Genomic DNA, 12,325 nt, shown 5'->3' with positions numbered 1-12,325 from the left:
TTTTTGCTTAAAAATTACTTGTTTAGTATAGCTTTTTTAAGTTTTCATTTAAACATAATTTCGCGATGGAATCTTGTTCTTTATACAAAACTGAAGATAATGCATTTTCTAAGATAGGTGTAACACCATTTTCGACCAAGAACAGTTTTTGTCGAAAAAACAACTCGTGAGATTTACTCATGTGTATACATAGTTGTGCTTTTAAAATACTTATCGCAGTACAAATTTTTATAACAGCCATGCTCAGCGCTGGCAGAACTCGATAAGCAAGTGCAAAAATTGTGCACTTTGGCATGCCTGTTTTATAGTAAGAAGAAGAGACACACATTCATCATTGTGTCAAATTTGACAATATCTTAGTTTCATAATCTTTGGTACATTCTCGCTGACATTTCATTAACCACAAATAAAGTCTGATAACGCGGAAATGCGGAAATGAAGTAAAATTGTTCAGGAAAGCCTTACGAGCACGCGGACAATGCACTACTTACATACTTATTTACATTTGCACACGTATACATAGACAAAGTATTCATTATACCCGAGCGTACTTGTGCAAAAGGGTATATTAACTTTGTTCACATAACGGTTGTTTGTTACAGCCAAAATGAATCGAGAGAGATAGAGACCAATGTAAACATAAATGCTCAGAATGAATAGAGAAATCGATTAGGCCATGTCTGTCTGTCCGTCCGTCCGTTCGTGTACACGATAACTCGAGCAAATCTCGGTACCCGGTTTATCAATTTCTACCAAACTCGGTTTGCAATCAAAAACAATGCGCAAAAAAAAACAATATGTTGAAAGTTTTTGAAATAGGACTAAAATTACTGGCGCTTACTATGTAAGGGTACATTTCAGAAATAGGATGCCAACTTACAACAGTCTTTTGACAAGACACAAGATTACTTTTGTTAAATGGGCGTGACACCACGCACTTATGACTACATAAGTACATATCGACTTAACTCTTACTACCAAATTTGGTCCAATTATTTCAATATATCATAACATTATATCGCAACTGTTTGACATCGGGCAAAATACTCTTGCTTATCATGCAAAGGAAATTTAGAGAAAGTTGAAATGACGATATTGCTATACGCGCCGGTTTCTGTTTCGGTTTCGGTTTCGCCCAAACTTATGCTTCTCTAGTTGTTTTAATCATAAGTTTTAGTCAAGCTATTCAAAACATCTATTGATGAAGGAGTTTTCTCGCAAATATGGAAAGAGGTTTATTTTCATTCCGAAGCCAAGAAAACTGCAGAAGACCTCTCCAGCTTGGACAGGGTGCTCAACGGGAAAACACCGTATAGTAATATTTAAGTAGCTAATAAAGTGCAAGACATGCTGGAAACAAGTGTGGGTTTAGAATATAATTATCTTTAGTCGTAACCTTTGTTCTTCTTTTTATCACGTAAGTCATTTTTTTCTTTGTAAAATTTTGTCAATTGCAAATGCCATGTAATTTTCAGCGCCGCTGCCACCAATGGGGGCACGCGTTTAATACTTGTATATCAATTTCGTTGCAAAGCTAAGCCATCGACTGCGGCATTCGCCGTCTCCAATGCGAAAGTGCTGATTGTTTGCTTGATGATGTTGTGGCTATTGAGACCAATGATGCCAATGCTCCAGTAATTGAACGCTTTTATAAAAGTTTCCCTCACAGCGATTTATATAGTTCCGCTTCGCTTACGGTAGGGTTTAGCCTTTCAGCCATGTGGTTTGAAGTATCTTCTTATGAAGGAACTAAAATCAAAATCAAAATCGATGGCACCATAAGCGATTCGTAGCTCAGATTGCCGCTACGCTGCTAGAGTAGATATTTACTTTCTAATCGATAATATTCCAGTACTTACGTAACCAGTCGACTGTATCCTTAATCCTGGCCACCTCTGCCTAAAACACGCTGCAGAAATCTGGAACCTTATCTTTGGCTTAACGGAGAATAACTGACAGAACACACATCCTAAGTTTAACTTTAATCCATCCAAAAATATGTTTACTAGACCTGTACCTGTAGGCTGCACCTCTCCAGCTCATTCGCTGCCATTAAAGGCTGTGATTTTGCGTGTGATTAGGGTGGTGCATATTAAGCTCTAAAACTTTTAGAAGCTCCTATTCGCGCTCAGGGTCATTTGATAGTGGAATTTGCTACTGCTTAAGGGTATAAAGCTTTGATGATTCATTTAGTAGTAGACTGAGAAATATTTGGGTTTCACATGATTTCGTTTTGCTTTATGAAGCGCTAATATGAAGTGAATGCACAAGTTTTTCATTACTACTATTAAAAAAATTCTCTGCCTCTGTTCATTAAAAGCAGCTTGAATGCACAATAAGCCACTAAAATTAAAAATAACTCTCAGCGGGTGGCCAATTTTGACAGCGATAAATGAAAAGGCATGCAAAATGAACATTAACACATTTTTTTTTTAGGAAAACAACGCAATCGGAAATGGCAGCATCTTCACAAACACCTTCAATAAACGGAGGCGTTGCAGACACTTATGTATTGTGTAGTAGATAAATATGCACGAGTACAAAGTATGAAATTTGCGGTGGTTAAAATTTGTACTTCAGCCTGTTTACACGAGTATGTGTATTTGTGTTTCCAAAACTGCCAAAAATACGATACTCAGATCAACAATTTCATAAAAGATTTGAATCAAAATTTTTCGCTCCCTTTTCTAATAAAAAAGGCGTGAAAATCTTCTTTTCGCTTTCACTTGCATCCGACCAAGTACTAGAGAAGGGGGTTAAGCATACACTTAAGGGTGCGACGACAGGTCACTCTGATAGGCCGGTGGACGCATAAAAAACAAATCGATCAAAAACTTCCAAACTCCAAATCTGCTGTGGCTGCGGGCATTGATTATGATGGATTGCATGATGAGTGCGTAGAAATGTACATATATATTCATGTATGTATGTGTGAACGTCTCTCGGCAGGTTGATGCGTAACAAAAATATTCGTGAAACGAATTGAGGGTTGATTATTCGGTTCAATATAACACTTTCCCTTTCATGGCAGTAATGCTTACATACATACTTAAGTGCTGATGTGGGTGGAAGCGCACGGTTACTTATATACACATAAACGTATGTACCTCGCAAATTTAATATTAAAAAGCATTTGCGCCCTGTTGAACTGTCAACTTTTTAGCTGTCAAAATTCGTCGCAATGCAGCTGACACATGCGGCTGCATTTGGAAATTCCTTTTAGCTATTAATAAATGTGTTACCGAAAAATTATGCAAATCATCAGCTTTTTTGTTGCTGATTTCTATCAAAAATTTGTATTTTACTCTTTAGTGAATTGCTTCGCCACGCTTATATGAAATTTCTTCGCTGTAACCGATGTTTTCATCTCCTACTACAACATTATACGTTAATACATGGAGATATTTTAGATCATGGCGGTTGATATCTGGTTTTGACATTATTTTATGCACGTGTTACCTAATTGGTTGATATTATGCAGTGAACTGCAAAATTGCAAAAAGCTTTTAATTTTGTTATTTGCCGCACTTTTTATATTTTCGAAATTTTTTAAATTTATGCTTTAAAGATTAATGGCTTGCCATTTTCATAAGAATTTCGATTTATAAAGCATTTAAAAATGTCCCTATTTGTTATGAATTCGGGGGTAATTTTAAAAAACATAGATCATTTTCATGCTAAAAACCCCTACTACGAGTTTTCTGTGCTAAAACATCTCTAAATATATTTATTGTCCATATCAATCTATTTTTTCGATTTCATTTTATTTTTATAATAAGACAAATTAGAAACCTACATATTTAAAAATTGTTTTACATGTACCTGTTATAGCTCTCTAAAATTTAAATTGGCTAATTATGATGACTTAGGAGTTCAGTGATTGGGTCAGGTTAGATTGGGATGAATGTACTCAGTTGAAGCTCAGAACTCCGCTATACGTATACAAACCGAATTTCAAGTTCATAACATCAAATGCAACGAAGTTGATGTAAGTCGACCAGATCGGGTATATGGCGGCTTTATGATTTAGTGCCCCGAACCGAACAATATTTTGTAGCCCAACTCAGAACTCTATAACACATATCTGAATCGAATTTCGGGCTGATATCTTCAGATTCAGACTTTGTGCCGAAATAATAAATTTTTTGCCCATAGCGAATTGTGCGCTTCGTGGCCGGTTTTCGGTTCTGTAGGCTCCGTTTTTGGTTCTTTTGGAATGGTTTTTCAGTTCCTTTACTTGTTTTTTCGGTTATTCTGAAATCATTTTCCAGTTCTTCTGGAACCATTTTTCGAGTCTTTTGAAATCCAGTTTCGGTTATTCTGGAACTGTTTTTCGGTTCTTTTGGAATCGAGTTTCGGTTCCGTTAGAACCGTTTTTTGGTTCTTTGTAAGAACTGGTTCGGTTGGTTCTCTGAAGGACTCGGTTCTCCGGTTCCGGTTCCTCGGTTCTGTGTATCACTAGTAGAAAGTGCTCAGTCCATTCGGCCATTTCAGTTCCGTCGGCGAGTATCTCAGTACCGATCAGTAACAGATAAATATTGTATACAGTCCTCACTTACGATAAGAACTACAACGTTTTGATACTAAAGGCGCTGGCCCAGTGCAGGCTTGCTTAGCTTGCTTCGCTTTGAGAACTGTCAAAAGTTATTTGGAATATACTAAAACGTATGAAGGGCGGCCAAATGGCAGTTTTGCTTCACTTGCTTTAAGCGCCTCAAAGTTTCAAATAGGCAAATGTTTTATTTGAAAGCGTTTCGTAGCCTTTTGACAAAAAGATATGTTCCCGTTCTAAATCAATTCAAACAAACTGCTGCATCTTTTTATGTACAAAAATTTTCTTACGTAATTTAAAAGAAATATATGTATAATATTAGTAACTCAAAGTTTAATAAAAAGTAATCTATGTTTCCATATTTATATTTAATATGTCGCTGGCTTAAAGTGAAAAGATGCTAAGTCCATTTTCACAAATTTTACAGGGACTTCGAATACAACATTTTGCGTGTTTAAAGCAAAGCAAAACTCCATACAAATCAGAAGGATTAGATCTCTGTTAAAAAATTTCGTATTATTTTGGCCTTATTGCATATTCGGGGCCTCTTTTGAACTTATAAAATTTATCTTTTATTGAATATAAACGAGAAAAAATAAAACAAGTACATTAATCCTTAATTTCTCTTACTCTCTAAGTATATCAAAATTTGAGGCTTCATAAAATGTAGACTTATCAACTTTTCACACAAACCTGGCGATATTTATGATGTCAAACTACTGGTAAGTCGTCTCTTGAAAAATCGATATTTTGTTTTGAGTTTGTTGTTTTTAATAAATGTACATATAATTATATATGTATGTATAATTATTATCATTCCTTTGAAATGCAAAAATTAATTCACATTCATTTGAAAATATATATGAAAAGATTGTTTTGTATTTCTTTTTTTTAATTTTCTGGAATTTTATGGCAAAATTATTCTTAGTGTAAGGAAACAGACCTTGACTTTTTAACTACGCAGCTGGTTGCTTTGACAGCGTTCCAAGTCGCCATTTGGCCAAACGAGTTTTTGAAGTAAATCAAAGCAAATTAAAGTAAGCAAGGCGTGCAAAGCTAGCCTGCATTGGGCCAGCGCCTTAAGAGTGACAGGATTAGTATAGCAAACCTCACCATATGCCTGATGGCATCAACTTTTAAACAGATTGCCAAAACGTGGAGGCAAAGTCGAAGGAGTTTTCTCACCTAAACTTCGGCTAGAGACATAAATGCCTAATACGGTATGCGACCGATGCCAACCGCATGGATCCAATCCGATTAGCACTGTCGTAACAAGCGAGTGTGAAGGATTAGATTCGTGCGAATGGCATGACAGTAATAGGCATCTATCTAATGGATGTAATGCGACAATGCGAATCGGATTAGATCCATGTGGATGGGATCTGTAAGATACCGTAACAGGCATAATATTTTCCACATCGCGACCAGCAAAGTGTATATCGAGCAGAGGTATTTGCTCGGCTGGAGGCCGCATAGAGCATTGTTCAAAGGCCTAAAACGAGAAAGCAAATGACGACCTAAAAGTGCAGCAATCTCCAGTTTCCCTTGGGCCATGGCTAGCAGATCCAAGCTCTTTGACCTCAAGCTGGCTGGTACTTCTAGAGAGGGTAGAACTTACTGGTCCGAACCAGAGCAAGAGTTTCTTATCGTCTAGCGTGGTAGTATGAAAATCTCAATTGTTTCACACCGAGTATATTTCGATGCCGAAAGGTACTGTGCCAGCACGTAAGTTGTTTGAATCAGAGCCCATAACGTGACACGCTGATTTGGCACACCATTGATACTTGTGCTGTCCGCTGCGATTTATACAGCGATTACCAAACTTTTCAAATAAATGTCGAAAACAGAGTTTCGATATCTGAGCTTAAATTGAATGCCTTTTTTAAAGATTTTTTATTTTCAAAAAATCCCTCTTTCAATAGACAACAAACGAAAAAGTTTATATGAAAATCCGCAATGAAAGGGTTATTCAGCATTGACAGTAATTCCCCTAGCACAGCTGTTACCAAGCCGTGAATGCGTAAATAATGACACTCGCCGGCTAACAAACGCACATATATACAAACATTTTCCTCCCACACAATATACACAACACTATTATCATTCGCTGGCTATTCAAATAAAAAAACACAAATATCCACTACGAGTATAAGTGTACAGAAACGCCAACAGCGTGACTCATACTCAAATACTTCCAACACTCTGCTATAATAAAATGTTTTGTTTGAAGATGACTTATATGTTTGCATTAAGTTCGATAGCAGTTATAGCAGTCGTATTTAGTTGGCGTTAGTCACACAGATAGTTTTCGTACCTTCCTCCCTGTTTTGTTGCCAACATTCGTCGTGCTGTGGTGATGGCGCTGATCTGATGGCCGCTGTGTTTTGTCATTGTCTGCTCTTGGTGGCTGTCAGCGACACTTTTTTGACACTTGCAACCATCGACACTTTCAACGCAACAATGTCAGTCGCCCACCGCTCCCATCAGCACCGATGCAAACACTCAACGATAGACTAAGCTACGTTCAATACAATTGCCATCACATAACTTTGGGGACTGTGTTGGGTGGTCGGATGTCGCATATGAAGCTTGATGAAATTTAATTACTTTTTCATTGCGCGGCAAGCAGTCGGATGTGAGAGCAAGCAGCCAAATAAAGCAAAGCCAATGCAGGAAGCTTAATAAACACCCAATGAGGCGATCGAATAGCAATAAATGACTTGCGGATGCGGTTAAATGGACTTGGTAGGACTTTGCGGTGGGTGGGGCGTTGGTATTTGTTTATTGGCAAAAGCTATATATTTTAGTGAAAGAAATGCATCCGGAAAAAGAGGTATCAATTAGTTAGTAGTGAACTTCTTTGTGAGACACGTTTGTTGGGTCCTCAAGGCATCGTCAATAGGGTTGAAAGTAACATATTCTTCTTCTTCTTCACAAAACACATCTTCTCCTTTGTTTGCCGCTATAACTTCCTAAGCGATTTTGGGCGTATCTTATAAAGCCGTCTCTCTTCTGTCCCCACTGACTTTAATTTTCTTCTTCTTCTTATTCGGCGCTGTAACCGACTAAGCCAATTTGGCCAATTCAGCAAAGCACGCTAGTCATTTCTCTTCTGTGCCAACTGACGCCAATTGGAAACGCCAAGTGAAGCCAAGTCCATCTCCACCTGATCTTTCCATCGCAGTGGGGGCCTTCCTCTTCCTCTGCTACCACCAGCGGGTTCCGATTTCACCGATTGTACTGTATAAGTATGCTTGCTATGTATACATTGTTAGCTTTTCTTAAAACAACCAATTTGCATATATCCAAAGGATCCCAAAGAGTCTTACCAAAGACCTGTTTACATTGTCAGATCCCCGTTGTGGCTTTGCAGGTCTTTTGTTTATCTGAGCTCTCCAATAGTTTACTCTCTACGATTACACTTATATATGTAAATACCTCACTTTGAAAGATATCCGATGAGATAGATCGAACTATGTATAATCGTTCTAGCATTAATTTTAATAAAATAATAGTACTTTATATTCAGGTTGAACAAATTCAACCTAGATTTAAGCTGATGACAAAATAATCTCTCTCTGAATACCTTCGGCAGTTTTTCCATACAAACTACAGTATCAAGCTACAACAAATTTCTCAAAAAACTCTTCGTCAGCACTTGGTGGTAGGAACATATATATATATATGCCCGTAAGCCATTTGTGGCAACCCAAAGAACGGGCCAATCAAATTTATCGCTCGCTGCCTGAATTTAGTCCCCGAAGTTAAAGCCTGGGTAGAAAGTCTCACTGAGCACACATAAACCTCTTGCTGACATGCTACCGGAGCGCCCGAGAGCTTGCATTTTGAAACTCGAATTTAAGTTCTGCTAATACATAATCAGATTCTAAATGGTGTACAGAGAGAGAAATTTAACACTATTTTTGTAAGTCCTCTTCCCTTGACAATGCCGCGAACAGAGCGCAACAAGCATTACTTCTCATATATGTACTCCTGATGACAAGCTCCATAAGCTTTCTGCATTTGGCGTGATCAAAGCATCAGCTACAATGCATTAAACGCACCATAGATCGGCACTCAAAACCTATACGAGAAATCAACTATAGAGCGAAGTCTATGGTTTTATATACATATTACCATGCGAGTATTAAATAAGGTAATTTTAGACTTCGCCAATGCGCAATACGAGCACAATGCTATCTATTGATTTATATTTTTTTTGAAACTTCGCAAAACAATTGCGAAATGATTGAAATTCGTTTAAATATGCATTTTGTGCTCATAGATGACAGCCAACAACAAAAAGTAGAGTGACGAAAAAAATGAATGAATGCAAAAACCTGTATACATGCAGATGTGCACAAATATAAGTGACTGTGTTGGTATGCGTATGTCAACAACCCAGCAGATAAAATTGGATATGGACATACTAATTAAAGTCAATGGTGCAGAAATAGAGTATTAGAAGGACATATTTGCATGTTTTACTCATTTTATTGGGGTTTCTTTTTTTTTGAATTTATAGTTTTACAACAATTAATTTTTAGATTTTCTGAGTTCTTTTAAATTAGGTTATGATTGTAAAAAAAATAACCACTCTATTTTAAGAGCGCTCTTACCATGCGAAATTCGCAGAAGAAAGTTTTTACCTATCTTGATTGTGACGGCTGTTTCAAGACTTTTGTACTGGATGTATAATTTTGCAACGGAGTGTATTTAGGTTAGGTTTTCGAGCTGTTGTAAAAGAGTGAGGTATTTGAATTTAAAAATTTTGAAAAAGTCTTAGGGTTAAAAAAATTTAAATTAAAAAAAAACATCGCACAAATTAAACTTTGTTTTGATTCGAAATTTTTATCAGATTTGACATGTCATTGTAACTTGTTCATATGAATTCATAAACTCACTGAGTTATAGCTAACCTGCATACCATACGAGTGGACAAAGGCGAAAGTGGCTTTCTTACCGAAAGGAGACAGTGATGCTCATGTGGCACCGAATGATTTCAGGCTTTTATTTAAGCATCACTTTATATTTTCTTAAAACTTTAGAGAGGCTCTTTGACGAGAATATTCGTCGAATTATAAAAAATTACAACCCCTCCTCGAGACCAGTTGAGACCACGCTTCACTCAATCATAGCGAGGATTGAAAATGGGTTGGCCATAAAGGAATACACGTTGGGAGCCGTTCTCGGCTTTGAGTGAGCCTTCAGCAATGCCTATCCGGAGTCTGTTGTTAATTCCTTTCTTAGAGTGGGGGTGCAAAGGGGTCTGGTAGATTTCGTTATGCTCCTTATCGAAAAGAGAACTATTCATTACTAAGTATGTGACCAGACGCACTCCCCAAGAGGGTGTTCTCCCCCTATACTCTGAGGGGGCACTGGTTGTCAAGTTATAGCAATCATAGCGACGGGTAAACATCGACAGGGCCTAAATGAGGTATTGCAAAATGCACACATTCTTTTAAACATCTGGCAAAAAGGAATGCAGACTTAGCGTCCACTCTACCAAAACCGAAAAGGCACTCTCCGCAAGGAAGCACAAAAAAGTCCTCTATTTAAACCTTCCACCCACCGAGGTTAAACAGTTTCTAGTTATTCTAGACAAGAAACTGGACCGGAAGCGAACAACATCTAAGACCGCTACAGGGAGACTAATACGGCCCTGTATGCCTATAAGACGGCTATAGGCAAAACATGTGGAATAAAACTACATATTGTACACTGGATGAACACAGCTGTTATATGACCCATCTTTTTCTACGGGGTCACCGTATGGTGTCCCGCGCTAAACAACACCTTACCAGAGCCAAGCTCGAACGATTACAGAGGACGGCTGCCATGCTCGTCACGGGAGCACTATCCACAACAACACTACAATAAATCTGTGGAAATAAAGCTAAATCTTCCACCTATGGCGAATTTCGGGCCAGCTGCAGTGCTGCCAGTTTAAAGGTGATTCAACGGTTGAAAACCCTCAGATACGGACACGAAAAAGTCCTTAAAAATCTACGACAGCTAGGTCATACCAATCCCCTACTCTATTTAGACTCGCGCGAAATCTCAGTTGTAGCTTACGGGCCATTTGAGCATTTTTCAAACAGAGCTAAACGCCCCTCCCGGATGGCCAATTTCTATTTATTCTGACAGTGAGGCTGCTGTCAAAGCTCTAAAATCTGACGGCACTACGTCCAAAGTAGCCATAGAATGCAGGAAGACTCTCAACCTGCTGGCATCAAAATGCTCTTTGACTCTTGTATGGATCCCTGGACAGAGGCATATTCCCGGAAACTGCATAGCTTGCAAGGGGAGGGACGGAAATATCTGAAGTCAATTCTGCTAAAAATGCTGGTATCTCTCTAACCTCCTGCAAACACAGACGAAAGGCGGAACTCATCGCGGAGGTAAATCACAGCTGAGCTGCGGAAACCGCCTGCCATACTACCAGGTAAATTTGACCAAGGGAGGGAACGAAACAAATGGCTTCCGCCAGTGGTATTGCAATGGTCTTTTCCAGCCTACCTGTGCTCCGCGTTCTGCACAGTGGCAGCCACTCTTACCTAACCTGACCTAAAATGTAGCTGCTTAAACTCTAAATTAAAACCATAAATTTTTTCTTTTTAAATTTTTTAAATTTTCGTGGGCTGTCCCATGATGTCGATATTTTAAAGACCACCCTAGTGCGTGACACATTTCATTAGAGATTCGAGGTATTTATGCCAGGTTCTAGAATGAATTCTCAAGAATATACGGGACGGCTCTCTAATTAATATTCAGATCTAAGCAAGCCTTATGCACGTTTCGTTTTTTGAGCTATTTATTTTCGAACTAGTTCGTTTTACTGCGTGTATCAATAGCGCATACAGCAATGGCATGCAAATTGAAAATTGACAAACGACATCATTTGGTATGAGTAAGTAGCAGCTGCTAGTAAACGATACGAGAAAAAGAGTATGAATCAGTTAACAGAAAACTGCCATTGCTGCTGCAATGGTGTGTAGTTAATGACAGCTACAGCGACGAGATGTCAGAGACAGCAGCGTCACCAACCGCGCGCGCAAGCCAAATCTACACAGCTTCGAGATGTCATGCATTGACACTTTTATTGTCAACGCTTGTCACAATGCGTGGCTGCGATTTAATAAATGCAAGCTTATTTTTTTCTCTTTAAAATTTGATTTAAATTTTCACACTTTTTCTGGCAACACATTAAGCATTCTGCTATGCTTATATGCACCTATATACATATGTATGTATGTATGAAGTTGTGTTAGCCGCTCTGCCTGTCAGCTGCACTATACAGTATCTCATTGAAGGGATTTTGCTTTTGCTGCAATCAGACAATTTGCGCCAATCATTATTTTGCAATTGCGAAAATTACCATTGAAACCAAAGCAATGCAAAGCAGCAAAGCGTTGCCACCAATTCGTAATTTGCGTACGCCAATTGAAATGAATTTTTGATTTTAACGCCACTAAATGGCGGGCAGGCAGGCAGGCAGGCAGGCAGGCAGGCAGGCGTTGTTGCATTTGGAATTAATAGTATTATGAATTTAAGTTATGCATTGAATTGTGTAGTATTGTGCAGCATTGTTGATTGGCTGATGCTGTTGGGTGTGCAGCATTCTCAACAAATGTCCAAATGTGCATGTGTACGCGCATTCTTTTTTATTGTAAAAATAATTTTACCGCACACCAAATATGCCAATTCACACGCAAAAAACGCATTTGCACTGACTATGCAATAATGACAATCCAATTTCATGCCGTTGCAACA

This window comes from Rhagoletis pomonella, unplaced genomic scaffold, assembly GCF_013731165.1.
Source record: "Rhagoletis pomonella isolate Grant_MI unplaced genomic scaffold, Rhpom_1.0 Rhpom_scaffold_00005, whole genome shotgun sequence".
In the NCBI taxonomy this organism is placed as follows: Eukaryota; Metazoa; Arthropoda; class Insecta; order Diptera; family Tephritidae; genus Rhagoletis; species Rhagoletis pomonella.
The sequence above is the reverse complement of the archived record's forward strand: the minus strand, read 5'-3'. Positions refer to the sequence as shown.